The sequence below is a fragment of the Metopolophium dirhodum genome, chromosome 2, assembly GCF_019925205.1.
Source record: "Metopolophium dirhodum isolate CAU chromosome 2, ASM1992520v1, whole genome shotgun sequence".
Lineage (NCBI taxonomy): Eukaryota > Metazoa > Arthropoda > Insecta > Hemiptera > Aphididae > Metopolophium > Metopolophium dirhodum.
In genome coordinates, this window is record NC_083561.1 from 2,747,382 (window position 1) to 2,765,553 (window position 18,172).

General features: G+C 28.5%; 1 protein-coding gene across 3 annotated transcripts in view; it reads right to left on the reverse strand.

Moving 5' to 3' along the window:
* The window catches only part of LOC132939357 (LHFPL tetraspan subfamily member 1 protein-like), a 263,817-nt gene that overhangs the window by 158,580 nt on the left and 87,065 nt on the right, over positions 1 to 18,172 (reverse strand). The window contains exon 2 of one of the 3 annotated variants that reach the window (XM_061006467.1): positions 9,797 to 9,853. The exons of 1 other annotated variant lie outside the window; for it this stretch is intronic. The gene's annotated coding sequence lies outside the window, so the exon portion shown is untranslated. Of the gene's footprint in view, positions 1 to 9,792; positions 9,854 to 18,172 lie in introns of all 3 variants that reach the window. One more of the 3 variants, XM_061006466.1, reaches the window with a different exon arrangement.

Below are 18,172 nucleotides of genomic sequence, written 5' to 3' on the forward strand. Positions count from 1 at the left end.
GTTACCATTGACTACTCGGCAGACGAGGTGAAATCCGACGTCGTACCTTATAATTTTTTAAACAACAGTACCCAGGAACAGCTATTTTTAATAAATCAAGTATATTTAATAAATAACAATAATTATAATATTTTTATTTATTAATAATGGTGATGATATAAAGACAAAATCTACACATTGTAATACAAAAACTAATAATAAAAAAAGTAACTTAACCACTAAGGCACTAAATGTCTATATATTTTCTACTTTTCTACTCATTGATATAGATAACTACCATATTAATATTATAAGCTAAAAGAACCTAATGAGAATAGTTTTGAAAATAAAACAGTAATACAAATTGTTTATAAAAAAAATGATAGTATGGAAAATATAACAATCAAATATTAATAAAGATTTTCTAAAAATTACATCAAATATGACATGTATACAAAGTATAAATATATACATATCGGTAATAATTTGAAATTTATCGGTTTTTTTTTTTTCTGAAAACAAAATAAACTTTATTTAAAGTGGTTTTTTGTGATTTTTACTGTTCTTAGAATTGTTCATCATTGTTTCTTGAACGTCATATTATTATAATATCCTAATAATATATTCAGTCCAAGGAACTTAGCTCGGTTATCGTGATTTATTTATAAGTACCTGTATGAGAAATAAGATACCATATTATTTACTATCACAAATTCAATATTAAAAATGAATAAATCGATTTGTCATCGAAACATTAGTTTATTAGAACATTGATTATTTAAACTAAACGCACGAGTACCCGCAGATAGATAGATTCAATAAATAATTAATTAGGTATGTATTACAATTTACTAATACTCAACAAAAAATCTATTTCTTCACTCCTTTTAAAAATACAAACAGTTTAGTTATAAAATAGTCGGAAATAAATAAATAAATACATTTCTACACCTCATAAATATTTAGGCAAATTGTATTTATACTATGCATTCTGAATTACCCGTCGTTGCCGGGTCTATGTATTGTTGTTAATTTTGTTATCTGGTAAGATTAAATATTATAAAATAGTATTTACAAAATAGTAAACTCTATAATATAGTACCTAATAAATAAAATTATTTTAACATATTTGTTTCAATCATAACATATTATTATTTATTTTAATTTGAATGATAACAAAATGAAAATTTGACGACAAAGAACTCAATTTGTATCAATTTTTACTTAGTTTAACGTGTTTTATTACCATTTATAATTAAATGATATAACCTCAATATAATAATAATAACAATAATAATGATAAAAATGTATGTGAAAATTGCGAGGAAAAAAAATGCAATACATAAATCAGTGTATAGGTATAATGATATTAGTAATGTTTTCAAAAAAGTATAAAAATAACTATGATATGACGATGTTTACGTCATAATATTATTATCGGTGACTGAAAATAAATAATGAGCTTATCCGATAAGCTTCTTTGTCGGAAACACGAAAACGGTGAAAATCTGATCTGTTTGGTACGGTACCTACCTATATTTAACAGCTTGAAAACGGTACCTATTTATTACCGTTTACCGCGAGAACTTCGCTCGGGACTGTATAGCACATTTATTGTCAGTCCATTCCGCGTCCAAGAAGACGTGTTGGTGCAATATTGTAGACGGGACGTATAAACGATGAAATGTTGAAATAGCCTCGACTTTCTACTTTCTCCACGAAACAAATAATTTTCGATAAATTTATAATAATATCGTAGTTTATATTGATCTATAACTATACGATCGAATCAAGTATTTGTCGGGATATTTCGAATAATTTAAACACAAAACATCAAGACGTTTAATGCGTCGATAAGAATAGTGTTTTAAACGTTTTAATACATGTTTATTATTTAAGCTTAATAATTAATATAAGATTGTATGATGCATTATAAATGTTGTGTTTATAATATTTGTGTTAAATAGGATAACTCCGATCGGGGCCATTGGTAGATCAAAAATAATTGAATAAAACGAATAATTAAGGCGCCCGATGCCAAAGTAATTTTGTACACAAAAATACGCTCTACGGGAATAATGATCCTGTTCTGTAAAATAAACCAAATTTGATAATTTTTTTTTTTCTTTAACTAACAGAGAGTGGTATTTTACATAGGCCGCATCGAACTCCGTTATTTAACACTTTAATCTCAAACTTTATATAATATGTCTGCAAAAATAATACAATTTAAAGTGTTTTTTTTTATAAATTATACCATACTATTATTTTAAATAAAATAAAAACTGGAGTTCGATGCGGCCTGTAGGAATTCTTCTTCTTTCAGATAAAAAAAATAGTTATCAAAATCCGACAATTCTACAAGCCCTGAGAGTTATTTCCGACAAGATAATATGTTTTTCGATTTAATACACACTATCCCCCCCTTCTCCTAAATAGATATGGAGTAGAAAAGTATTATAACTAAGGTGGCGACTAAAATATACAATTTTATTGAATTTCCGAAAATTTGAAAAACTGGCACCGGGCCCCTTAAGTAATCGTTTTTAAGAAAATAATTTTAATCGAAAAACGTTTGTTTTGCTTTTTTTCTACATAAAAAAAAACCGTTTTAAAGCTTCAATATTAAACCTACCTGCGCGTATATCAGTAAAAAATCGCAATAACACAATATCCGGTTAACGACACACATAAGTACCAAAGTAAAAACAAAACGCCATTTTTATCAGGGTGCAGGTCTTTGGACACCGGCTGTATAAGGGTATATTTTCAATCTTTTTGCGCCTGTTGTTAATGTCTTAAAGGAGCACGAAATATAGTTTTTGCTCTTCCGAATTTCCATTCGAAAAGCCGTTTGGTGAAATCGGTCTTTCGTGTGTATTATATTATACTACTGCTTTAACGATACAAACACGTCCGTTAATAGCTGCGTCTGCAGTCTCCTCGCTGACTCGTCGGTTTTTGCAGAATTGAGTAGTACGATGAGTTCGGAGCGGAGACGGGACATCGCAGAATATAAATTATAACAATATTAATTAGTCGAGAAAATCGTAGTAGATATAGGTCAGGTATACAGGGGAGATAAGCGTGAAAAAATATTGTAATTCGGTGTTTTGCGTACCGACTGCCTCGTCTGGCAGCGGGTTGCCTGCACCAGATTTAGGTACAGGTTAAAGTCGTATTTGTATTGATAATAATTTGTGATTACTTATTACAATAGTATCTAATTCCGTTGTGCATTCGTTGTAAAAACATCCGTATTTTAAGTTTGCAGTTTCAAGTATACCTATACCGAATATCAGTCAAAATCTGAACGACTTTTAGTTATCTATATTGACTTAACTAAACAGACTTAAGCTATTGGACGGCACGACTAATCCTCTGGTTTTTCGGGGAATGTAGTTATAAATACATTATCACTGACCAACACCCGCGAGTCCTTAATCCAACACCGTGCACGTGCGCGTTAACACGGAAAAACATACAAAGTTACTACAACCATTTAAATAGTTAGCCCAACAATATAATATATTCCATTGTAGCTATAGGGATAGACAATCTAATTATTAAGTTATGAGTACTTAATATGAATTAAGTACATTATAATGTTAAAACCATTTCGTTGAAGTAACGTGACGCTATGTTCGTAAGAGTGTACGACACAATACTTATTGTTCGCTGCAACATATTTTATTTATTGTTATAATCCGCCACTGTGATTTGTTGCACCGACAATACAAATTTGTTGAGATAGCCTAACGAATTTTTTTTTTATTACATACAGTAACATTAGTTGTAGAAATTCGCTAGACGAAACCGGTTTAAAATTATTCCACATTATCCCGCAACGGGATAATGAACCATGTAAATGCTATGGTCCAAACATCCCGGTGCATTAGTTTTCACACCGGCTTATAGTCTATCGAATTTATGGATTGTTATGCCACCAGTAGCTATTTTGTACGTTAAGTTAAATACGATTGAACGTAGTTATAAATACGTCATTATCACTGACCAACACCTGTGAATCTTGAATTCAATACCGCGCGTGTGTGCGTTAAGCGTCCATCAATATAGTCAGTTGCGTTGCACCTCGCCACACTATTAATATTATGATACCTATGTAAAATGGAAATTTGCGCCCACAGATACTTGGTTGTTCAAATTAATGGTCTTGAATGGAATATAAACCCCAGCAGACGGCGATTTTATTTTAGTGCGAACGGTTCTGTGGATCGTCTGAAACAATACACCAATACCTACGAATAATTATATTATTCTACCAGCCATTATTATTATATTATTATTATGTGCTGCAGACTCGACTTCCGGACTGGACGCATTTCGTTTAAATTTTTAATTGGCCCGCATAAATCCGCTCGCGACGAAATGTGCTATAGTTTGTCCGCTATGATCGAGTCCCGGTGTAGCGGACGTGTGGGACGGGTTGGAAATGGGTGGGAAATAATACCGTTGTTATTTTTGGATTAATGATGGCGGTCGATTTGAAAATGACCGGCTATGCTGCGGCCACAATATAACATATTATTATACCACTACCAAGGGTAGGCGCGCCTATACCCGCCACTATAACCGGCTACCTACACGTATATTATATACATCGTATTACTCTCGTCAACACACTATACCTACGTATACAAATACGCACATAATATATTATATACATATTATATATATATATATTTATTACACCGGTAATCGTCCTCTTCCTCGTCCGAACGCCAGTGCACGACTGAAAACTGCGCATTTTGTGTTTCATGCGAATAATATAATATTCGCATTACGACCATAATAATAATATAAAGCGCCCGTCGAGTATTTGCTCACCATATACATAAGCGCGTTGGTCGATTTTACGGATAATAACCAAATTGTATTACAATACCTAAATGCATTTCAACAGCTATCCGACTCGTTTTCGGACACGACGCAAATGTTTGGAATCCTCGTACTTATTGTTATAACCACTGACCAGTGATCTATAACCATCATGAATATCATCTACAACCGCGCAATCGATCGATTATTTTTATTTTCTAGAAATTCAGATTTTCGTCTGACGATACGGATAAGATTAGCGTGACAATGGGTACATGATTTATACCGGATGATTAATTTTCATTGAGTACTCATTATTTCAAAAATGTATAAATGTTCTTGAAAAAAAAAAAATATGGTTTCTATAGTTGTTAAAAAACCAATATTTATAAAAATATGTATTTTTATATTTTTATGTTTAAATTTTTTTTGAAGGTTTTTACTTTGTTGCGAGATAACATAAAGTTATAATTTAATTTTCCCAAGGAGAATATTTTTCTAAATATTATAATACATAAAAATCAAAAATCAAATTAACTGGTAACGAAAGAGCTTGCCAATGAATAAGCTAACAATCCACATCAACGACATCTCTGGAGTATAAGCTCAGACAAAGATTTAAACAACCGATTTAAAAATAAATTGAAAAATTAATGGTTAAAAATGAACACTAAATTAAATGAAATAAAAAGAACAACAGACAAATGGAATTATCCAATATCTCTCAAACGAAGAGACGAAGTTGTACTAAATCACATCTGCAGAGTAGTAGCCTCAGAGGTCATACACGCTGAACAAATGTCCATCTTAAGAAAAAATAGCCACCAAGAACATGCCAAACATGCGGCTATCTATATCCAACCTCAATCAAACACATTATCACAGAATGCTGAGACTCACAAAAGGCCCGACAAAAATTCGACATACCCAAACACCTTCACGACGCACTGGGCACCAACGAAGATTCCATTAAAACAATTTTATTATTTTATGAAAGATATAAAATTGTATACAATTTAGTTTAAATAATATGTAATACAAGCCGATGGTCCTGTTATTGATACTTCAACTTAAATAATAATATAAAAATCAAATTTAGGACAAGTAAAGTCAAATTAATAATATTATAATAATATAATACTATTGTATGGAATACAAACAAGTCAATCGTGCTGGTTGATAGTTTTGATAAATTGATCAATAAACTGTTATACGAGTACAATAAAATATTTCTTGATAATTTTTATAAATTGGCTGCCACATATGATGGTGTTATAAATCAATTATATACACCAGAAATCAGTTTTGAGTGTGCGAAGAAAGTTTAATATCAACGGACGAAGTTTTAACTGACCGACAAATTGCATTGAGACAAGCTACTTTTTATTATTAAAAAAAGTAGAGCGTAAGAGTATGACTACGTGATGCAATTGAAAACGAAGAGCACTGCAAAATAAATGTAGTTGTAAAAATATTGACATTTTGTACAATTTCGAATTGAAGTTTGTCGTGCTGCGATAAATAAAATAACACAAACTTATACGTCTTATTTATATAATACAATGCTTGCCATTTTTTAAAAATTGTAGTTGCTTACACAAACATATAGTTATAATAATAAATATTTTTAAATATATATTGCCATTTCAAAGATTCAATTAAACATATTACAATATATTATATATTTTATATACACTGTCAATATTTGTATGATTCATATAATAATGACAATACATTAAACAAACCTGTAAATGTTAAGTTCAACGACACTCACTAGTTAATGTATATATATTTTTTTAATATAATTTTTTTTTTTTTTTTTATTGGGTAACCCGCGGTAACAAAGGCCATTGGGTGTGGGGGAGGGCACTGTGGGTTTTTAAATTGGGTAGGTTGGTACACGTGTGTGTTGTGTTTTGGCAGAATTTCTAATGGGGCACCCGTAGGTTTCTGCCATGCCCTGGGTGGGGGGATGGCGGCACTTGTTCTCCGGACACCGTGACTTGCACGGAGAAAAATACCGCCCGGTGGTCGAGGATCGAACTCGAACCGGCTGTGCCGAATCCGTCGCGTTAGACCGCTCGGCCACCTCGTCTCTCTTAATACAATTTGTCAACATATTTTGTCCATTTAGGTTAAATAAATTTATATTCAATGGTGACCTTCGGTAAACAGTCATGGCCATTTAATAACTTGTTTAAATGTAATTTATTTGTAAATCAAGTGTCATTTATATTGTATAGCTGTTAAGTCAGGTGCATCCCTGGAGACGATCGCTCCCCCCCCCCCCCCCCCCCCCATAAGTCGTGAGATGTTCTGTTTTTGCTAATCTAATATATAAAATTGTCGTGTCACAGTGTTAGTGATTGAACTCCTCCGAAACGACTCGACCGATTTTGATCAAATTTTCTGTGTAAATTTGGTAGGCCTGAAAAATACGTTTTAGGCTAATTCAAAAAGGAAATTGATCACCCCCGGAGGTGCTCAAACGGGAATTTGAGATTTACGGTAGAAATTTCTGTTTGTTAATGGTTGCTATGGACACAAACAAATATTCAAATTGAAAAAAAATAATAATAAAGAAACATTATTCTAAAATCCTAGAACCCATAGCAACCCATATTATTCTTTTTTAATTCGAATATTTTCTATTTGTTTGTGTCATTAAAAATTCCAGCAATACGCCATAGTGCCAATTTTTGTCGTAGAACAAATGCAGACGAGTACATCCTCTTGCGTGACGTATTCCATTAAGTCTGGAAAATGTTTATTACGATTTTCTCTATCATACTTGATAATAATTGTATAATAATAAATAAAAAAGATTTGTAATACATACATTATTATTATATAACAAAATATATATATTTATACATTAGACATACATAATATACGAATGTTTATAATAATAATTATTATTACATTTATTATTATTATTATTTATATATATATATGTTATTGTAATTTATAATAAACATAAATAATAATTGGAACATTATTTAGTTTCGGTCAAGCCGTTTCGGAGAAGTTCAACAACAAACACTGTGACACGATATTTTTATATATTAAATATACATATCTACTTGATATGCTGTCGCACATTGTCCGCGATCCGACATAGTCGGATTGCCTACCAGGGTGGTTGAATCGTACTTACTGCTGCGAGTTACATCCAAAAGGATTTGAACAATCACAATTTTTTAAAGGGTTGTGATTTTTTAAAGGCAGCGAAGTGCACGGGGTCAGCTAGTAGATATACATATATACATTTTATACATTTTGTTGATTGTTAAAACTTAAAAGCGGTATTCAAGACGAAAATTGTATACATAATACATACATCAAATTATTATCCAATGTTGGGACGATTTTAAAGTTTTACTTTCATATTGCATTATGTTGCAAACATCTTAATTTCCAAAAATAAATAACCTTTTTGATTATTACGCACAAAATACATTTTTGATATTTCTAGAATGTTTTAATATTGAGTGAAAAATAAATTTTAAATTTGTATACGTAGACACAATACATCAGTGAGTATGATACGTATATAATATATTCTCAATGCTTTTGTTGATTGTTTAAATATTCTTCTCTTGTAGTAATAATTATAATAGTTTAACATAAATAAGAAAGTATCGGTATCGTGTTAACTTTAAACCAAAGTAAGTTTAGTGATTTCTAAACCGAAGTCTTTCACTTAATACGCATAAAGTTTTGGATAGTTTAATATATTTTGATTCTTTAATGTCGTCTAGATCTTTCTCCCAAAATGTCTCGATGAATCTACCCTTAAACCTACCCCATATAACACAATCCTTACTTTTAGGTCCGCTTCTATGATTTATATTTTATAAAAGCCAAAATCACATTTACAATTAAGATTGTTAATGAATTGATTGTAATTATTGAATATAATATTATTATTATTATTATTCGTGATTTGCATTTAGTTTGATAAGTTCTTCAAAAACTACCATTTTATTTGTTATAAATTACTTTTTTCGTAAAAAAATATAATAAATGGTAATATACATGACATAATAGGAAAAAAATGACAAAAACCAATAAGTTATCTGAGTTGATTATTTTTTTTTTATCAATGAAAACAAATACTGATATTTTATACAATTTATGATTCACTATCATAATATTAATGACTTATAATTATTGCGTTAATATATTAGGTAAATATAAATTTATAAACGTGATTTAATATTTACAAGTATATTATAATTATTATATTACAAATTATTATTTATAATGAAAAATAATAAACTATACCTATAAAAAGCAGGAAACTTGGAACATTAAAATCTAATTAAGTCTCATAATATTTAAGATTTAATGACATAGTTTATTTTTATAAGAAACAAAAACACAAAATTAACCTTAAATTTTGTTTATAAATATTTTGTTATTGTTTATCGACAATTATTATTTATATTTTTATATTTTTATTTATGTAATAACTTGAGGTGCTGAAGCTTTTAATTGTTTAATAAAATAAAAATGTTATTCATTAAATTAAAACTAGTTTTTTTTTTTTTTTTTGGTTGAGGTTTCGACAACTGATGTCATTAGCCTGTGGAATTGTGCAGGGAGAGTGTACTGTAGGTTTTGAACACGTGTATGTTTGTTTTGGCAGAATTTTCAATTCCGTAGGTATCTGCCATGCCCGGGTTGGGGATTGGGACCTCTCTCTCCGGACACCGTGACTGCCCTAAGAAAAATGTCGCCCGTGGCCGAGTTCGAACCGGCGAGAGTGCGTGTCGCAACCGACGCCTTAATCCGCTCAGCCTCTCCGTCCCCCAAAACTAGTTTTTTATTCGACAACTGTATTACTTTTTAACTACAAAAATGTTATGTACCTATATAAATATATAATTATGTACCTAGGTAATAATTTAAAGTATTTTGTAAGCTTTAATTAAATAATTATTTAAATTTTCGATAATTAAGTGTAAATACTTGCAAGTTGTATTGAACGTTATTACATCGTATTTTTCTTAGAATATTGAGATGTTCATACCTAAAACATAAATCATATCGAAATTACGTAAAATATAATAATCATAGTATAAATGCTATTTTTAATTTAAAAGTTATACAATAAAGATGCATTCCCTACTTATATATAATATTTATATTATATTAAATTAAAAACAAATATAAAACAGTATTTCTTGGTAAAATAAATAATTAATTGGTAAAATAGTGTATAAATATTATTTATTTTACTTTCCGGTATAGTAAATAACTGAGCAACTTAGAAAAGTCTAATTTATTTAAAACTGTTTATATTTTATTACTTACTTAGGTACACTGAATACTCAAATATACCATTCAACATAATATAGTAAACATTTTTTATACAAGTTTAATAATTCGAGATAAATTGACAATTATAGCTAGTTATAGGGCACATAATATTATAATTGAAGATTTTTTTTTTAATGGTATATGGTTCTGCAGTACTTACGCAGTTTCCATCTATTACCATATTATGATTATAATTGTGTATACTCAGAGGCATTTTGCATATATATAAGTTCTTCAACAGCGTACAGTTTGTTCCCGTCAATGATTTTTTTTTCGGTTTCGGTTATTTATAGTTATGAATATTTTACCAAATTTAATTATTTAATTTGAACTTTTTATTTATAAAATCAGTTAGATATCAACGCAAACTGTATACCCACGACAAATTTAAAACAAAAACAAATAGTGCTAGCATTTCAAATTTTAATTAAATTTTTTTTTCATAAAATATCATTAGAAAAATGCCTATTCTGTGACATTTATTCATTGCATATTTAATTTAATTTTAAACATTTTTCTTTTACACGTTTTATCTGTCGTTGAAGTGATTCGGAGCAGCCAAATGTCGACACAGTAAAATTCATATTTGTTCAAACTGATAATATTTTTACATGTTTAATACATTTCCAGGTGACAATTATTCCACCAACAGGTGTTCTTTGTAATTTCTTGTCAACATTCCAATTATTTTATACATTTTTTAACATACTTCGGCTAATTGGGAAATTGAGCTTTTAAACTTGTCTCGTTAAAAACAATGTAATTTATCAAAACAGCATACAAATGTAATAAAAATTTGATTTGTAATGTGTTTTTTAATCCTTTAATAGCTAATTACAAGCAGTTGTGTTTTTTGAGTTGTGTCACTATTCTTTCAGTAGTGCAAATTTTATCTGAAGGTTAAGACGTTATCTATAGATAACGATTCGTCGAATACGACCTGCGGGATTGATGTAAACACAACGTCTAAATGATATGTACTGCCTAACTCTATAACGCTCTAAAAATCAAAAGAATTTCCTTTAATGTAATACTATGTCAATAGATACGATTCAAGAACCTAATTCTTAAGCGATATTCGTTTCACCTACCAGTATATTATGTCTATCAAGTATTGATTATTATAATTTCTTGCTAAGCAAACATGCACATCGTAAAATTGTTTAGTTTTATCAAAATAATATCGTTTTTAAAAAATAAATATTTTTATTGCCTCGTCCTCGTTAGTATTCTAGTTAAAAATCAATAAATAAACATGAAATTTAAAAGACACTTTATGGAATATAATATTATTTTAGTAAATTCTTTTCTTAGTATATGTATAGCGTGCGTACAAAAATGGGTAAAATTGTTTACAGGATAGTATTACTTCATGGGTGACGTTTTAATATTTTTTTCTGTTTAGCGTGCATACATCCAAAAAATCCAAACGGTAAAACATCAGGATTCATTTTTTGTTTTTTGATATCGTGCATTTCATAATGAGATTACGTACACCACAATATTTATTGATGACAATATAGCTGTAGCTGATATAATAATTTAGTCATAAGTAATAACTAATAACTTTATACTTAAATATATCCACTACGCAATTACCGTTATCAAAAGCAAATTTTAAAAGCTATTATTTTACTATCGCTATAGTTCATATTATTATAACCACGATTATGTTTACTCTGTTGAAGTAATAAACTAATATCACTGATAAAGGCCCCGATAATAGACTCTATAATATATATCTCACACACACACACACACACATAATATCTAACGGTTAACTACAATATTGGGTTTGTTGTATAATATTTTATGGTAAATCCAGAAATAAATAATATGGTAAAGTGGTAAATATGAAAATGAAAATAAATAATACTCACTTTTGCATTATAATAATAGGTACTATGTAAAATAATTACAAATTAAAATATATTAAATTAATTAAAAAAAGTGTGGCGAATTGTGTCAACGCGCAAATGTAATAATAACTTAACCAATTACAAAGACGGTTTTTTAAAAATGTCCCATGCTCCCTTCACGTTACCACAAACCATCATTCATACAACCATACCGACGAATAAAATAATAATATTATTATTATACCTGTAGCCAGAAGAGAGAATTCCTATTCTAAGTAAAAAAATATAAAATAATGTACACATACTAATTGCTTTTGCCGATTTTCGTCCCACGAAGTTTATTTTTATTACTTCCATGATGAAGTTTTCACACGTATTTAATTTCATCGGAATCATAAAAAAAAGCGAAAAAATATTATTATTAAAAAGATGTTGGGGAAAATTTTAGACACATTGTTGACGATGGTTTATTTGTTCAAAATAATATATTGGAATAAGAGTTTACGTGCTTTGGATCGAAAAAAATGCCTTTACAATCGACATAAACGACCGGGGTGACCAATGTTGCCTAACAATCTGTCACGTTCAGTTGCACATTTTTTTCAATCTTGTTCTACTTCTCTCTTTCTCGTCATTCCTCTCTGTTTAAAAAGCGACGTGCAAGTTGGTTTTATGACTTTTCCGGGGACAATTGTCGGAATCGTCTTATAAATAGTTGACTAGCTTACTATTTCCATTGAAGTTTCCAATCTGACCCTGAGTATTGAAACGACACTCACTGTGTTAAACTTAATATAAATTATGTACTGGATGCATTGTTGGTAAAAATGTATCATAAAACATCTTGGGTTAAATTTATTGTGAAATTAGTTTTTAACAAAACAAATAGTTTTTATTATTATTATTCAATTCCGTGATATCTAACCACCGTCGATGACATACAATTTATTATAGTGATGTATATAGCATACAATATTCGATGGGCCATGCTAAATAAAATATATATTTGATTAAAAAGTAACATTTTTTTTTTCTTACTGCCAGTGGCATCTTTATTTAAATGATCAAAGGGTTTATGAATACAGTATATTGTGGGTAAGTACAATATGATAATTTATAAGTAATAATATAATAATAATAATAATTACTTAAATATATATTGTACATAAATATGTTTGGAGTTGTATCTCCAATGATATAGCCCCTTTAAAAAGTAACACATAAGTGTATGGAAAAACTTCAAACCAGGAGGATATATCCCACAGTTTTTTATTTCTTTTCGAATATTATTTTTATCCGTTATTGTCATATTCGTTTTTCGTATTGTAATTTGACTAATTACTTAAAATGTAGATTCCATTTACTTCACGGAATACTAAAACCATATGTTTGTACCTTACGATTTGTTCTCATTCTATTTTTATTGTTTGTCTATAGGTACTACAAAAAGGGATATTTACTCGTGGCAAACTGTATCCTAATAGAGATTTTGTTTGCTTACTTTAAAGCCCAGTCGTGGCCAGCGTGTTAAGTTGTATGCAAATATTATGCTCAACATTCATTTTGAACTAAATAAAATAAGTTGGTGGCAAATTTTGTTTTTAGACATAGTGAAAAAATTTAAGAATTAACACACTTATTTTTCTTAATTAATTATTTTCATACCTACTGCACACGCACTTTAGTTTAACATTTTTAAATCAAAAGCAATTAGTGCAATCATTTAAAATTACTCAAATATTCAAATCACAATATTAATCTAAACAATAATATTATATAAATATATTGTATACTTGCTGATATTTCATTAATAATTTAATAAAAGCACAAACTCCGTAAAAAAACGGTCTTATAGCTTATTTAGTACTACTTACGTATAAAAATATGTGACGGGTTTTAAAAACGAATTATTAATGTTATAACACTAAATTTTAATTTAAAATGCTTTTAAAAAAAATGTCAGCTTATTTTATTAAATATAACTATTTACACATATTATTAGATATGAACCTAAATACTTTGAGCTAAATAACTAAAACTTCACACTATATTATTATGTAAACCACAAAAAAAACCTAGAAGACCAATACATTTATTGATGACAGCCATCATATGATAGTAACTTGTAAGAAGTATGTGAATGTGTCATCTGCATAAATAACCACCAATTTTAAATATAATACTTGACATATAATTATTAAGTAAAGCACTAAAACTAAAATTAAAAATCAACCAACTACTTTTTGGATAAATCATAACAAGGTAAAAACATAATCACATTGTTTTTTTTTTTTTATTAACTAATAAATTATTTTTCAATAAAATGGTATGTAGGTAGTCTGTGTTGTAGCATCTGCAAATGCACAAATAAATTATAATACAAATTGAACTGTTCAAAATACATTATGTTATAATGAAGGTTATCCTACCTATAGTAATTAATATATAAGAGTAACATGTTGATATTATTTTAAAATCATCGGCGCACAAAAGGTTTGTGATCGCATATTCGATTAATATTTATAACTTTTTTTTTTTTAATTCCTTTAGTAAATTTGTCGAATGTTGTTCTGTTATTATCCCTTTATTAATTAATTAATTAGGTTAAATTAAATTTAAACTTATATCTGTTATTCGTATTATAAAATTTGAATTCCTCTCTTATTGCACATTCAAAAAGATCTTCTCGGTTAACATATCTCACATATATAAACTGTAAATAACATGTCGTTTCTTTCTTTTTCACTACTATTATACGTTTCTACCTTCTTCTTTAAAGTGATTGAATGGATAACGGGTAACGGATAATCTTCGAATGTTGAGCAAAAAAATTTCCCCTAAACATAAAAAGCCGATACTAAAAAGAAAACCAACAAGCACTAAACCAATTGCTGATCGATGGGAAACTTGATCCCTGAGTATATAATATACTAATATATATTGGATAAAAAAAAATCAATAAAATATACCTTTTAAAGAAAATAATTATTTTTTCATTACATTTTTATATTTAAAAACCAATAATTATTTTATTTTTGTTCAAACCATATTTACAATCACATTTGACATACGTTATATTATATTTGTAAATGCCACACTGCAAAATAAGATGAAAAAAATTAATCTACATATAATTTGTAATTGTTTTTTTTTTTAGAATTAGATTATCTATAATGTTATGCCTTTGAATGAATAGCTGATGTAGATGGAAAATGCCTAGGGACCATCTAATGATCAAATGATTTAATACAAACATAAACCACAATGAATTAATTTAACTAATTGTTTTTTAAACACTTTCGATGTATGTAATATAAATACACATTCATATTAGATATAATTGATAGTTGAACGTACATTTTACGTTATAATTAAATCAAACATAATACTGAAAACGATATTGACAAAAAAATATTTTAACCATGTCCATATTTTTTTTTAACAAACGTGAAATGTAATTAAACAGTCCAATAACCTTGGCAATAAATCGCAAAGAAAATTTGCATTCATTAAGCACTGAAAAGCGAAAATAGTTCACAATAAAAATCATAGATTTCTATTTGTTGAAAACACTGTGTTATGTTAGTTAATTTTAGATTCTGAGCGAAACGATAAATGTATTGGTTTTACAATGATGGATGATCGATTCATTAACTTACATTGTTTATGAGCGATTGAAGTTCAAATGTTGACAACATTGGATATCCAAACGTATAATTACGATTTATCCTCATGGATTTTGATGTTTTGTTATTATTGATATCATTAAAAATTGATACATTCCATTACTAGGTACTTAAACTAACATTTTCTATATATATCACGAAAAAATGTAATGCACAGTCATAAAAGTTGAAAATTAAAAACAGGATTCTTCATAAGTTGTACTTATAGCAATCATATTTTGTATTAGTGATAAAAGTTAAAATATGAACAAGAATACAAAAAAAATGAAAATTATTTGTAGATAAAAATGTATGAAATCATAGCTTGGACATTTTAGCACAGCTCTTGTTTTTTTAATATTAAGTTGAACCTGAGATCTTTCTAGAATGGTTCTAGAAAGGGGTCGGCAACCTGCGGCTCACGAGCCACATGTGGCTCTTTTGGTCTAAAGTTGCGGCTCTTCAGTTGGGAGATTAATTTAATTGTTTTATTACCAAAAACAATATTTTGTTATAAAAAAAATATTGAATATGTTTGTGCTAAAAATATTTATATGTTTTTACATAAATTAATATTATTTCGCGTTTTAAGTCGTTTATTTTAAATCGAAAATCAAATAAGTATATACATATAACTATATTAACAAAATAATTTTGGCAGTATTTAATACTACAATAAAGAAACCAAAAATGTTGGTGGTTCTTTAAAAACTGGGAAATTTTGTAAATTGGTACTTTTGGCTCTTTCGTCTCAAAAGGTTGCCGACCTCTTTTCTGGAATCATTATAATTTATAAATATATAATAAAATAACCTTAGAAATATAGGCTGACAGACCCGTTCCGCTCAGAATTGTCTTTTATCGTATAGAATTATCGAATTGAAATTTAATACATTTAGTGGTCTACTCAACGACGAAGAACACTCAATACCTACTATACAGCAGAGCGATTTCACACATTTCATCAATATTATACTTAAGTGAAACTTGTTTCCTACGTACCAGAAATAAAATAAAAATGTATTTGTTACTCCTCGTTAAGAGAAAATGAAAAAATGAAAATGAAAACTACCGTCTAATTCCATTAATAATTTACAAAAAGATGACTGTCAGAGAAATAGGTCAAATCCAAAATGGTACATTTATTATTTACATTAAGGTTAGTATCCATCTCTTTTAATATTACGTAAATTATGATGCCCTAACGGATGCATACATTGAGTGACGTCAACGAAATTCTCAACAAGACTTAACCATAATAAATACATCATATTATAGTATCGTTTATAGTTTTATGCAAATTAATTCATCATTTTTAGTTTTATACATGCGCATTGCATAAATATTTATAATTTTTTCGAACCGACTTTACCATAAAAATGTGACTAGTCAACCATTACCTGTCTACAAATTATGTGAGATTAATGGGTATATTATAGGTATTTAAAAATTATAGTTTTAGAATATGAGCGGAGCTATGGACGTATTAGTTCCACAACGATGTGTGTGTTTTTTTAATTAAATTTTTTTTTTTTTGTACCACGAAGACACTTTTTAACGCAGTAGACGAAATGCTTCGATCATCAACTTTGAGGGTGGTGTCCGGTAGCAAATAGGATCTAGTCGGTACTTTGGAGGGTCAAACGTTACGATTCCATAGTTATATTCGATGGAGAAAATTAAAATTACAAACAAACGAAAATGATGATAACGAAATACAATTTTTTGACAAAATCAGTTATGTTATTTTGTTATAATTCAAAAACGAATAACAGTAAAAATTGCTTGAAATTTTCACAAATCTTTATGATCTTTATGTGCATTTTCTACGGATATTTTTCATATATCTAAATCAGGTACTTTTTGAGAGCTATTTATAGACATTTCGAATAATTTTTTTGACAAGCACTACCATATAACTCATAGAAAATTATAGTATCAATATTAATATAAATGTATATAATATTATATAATAAAATATCGTTGCAGACAGACGGTTTCCGCTCAGAACGTTTTTTATCGTATACAATCATGATTTATCATTGAATTGGAATTTAATACATCCATCACAGTGACCTCATCAATAACGAGATAGGTACAGAGCGCCTTTTTTTGTTCTTTCAGCTATCTAATAGACTTTTAAGAATATTTTGGGTATGGTTTGTAAGACGTTGAATATTATTATCGGTAATTAATATTCTTTTATGTGGTAAAAATATTCAAAAGTAAACAAAATACAAAAAAGTGACATATATAATATCGAAACTATATAATTATTAAAAATAACATAATACTGTTTGAAAATAAATTCAAGGTTGATCGAGTACCGTCAAACATATTAAAACTATAGTAGTGAATTCACTACTATAATATTATAGTTTTCTTACTCCATAATTTATCATACTACTATAACTAAATTAAATTATAAGGTAATTTTTGATAATATACTTGAAATGTCATTGGCTCTGAAAACTTTTTAACTCGACAATAAATACTATTCTAAGT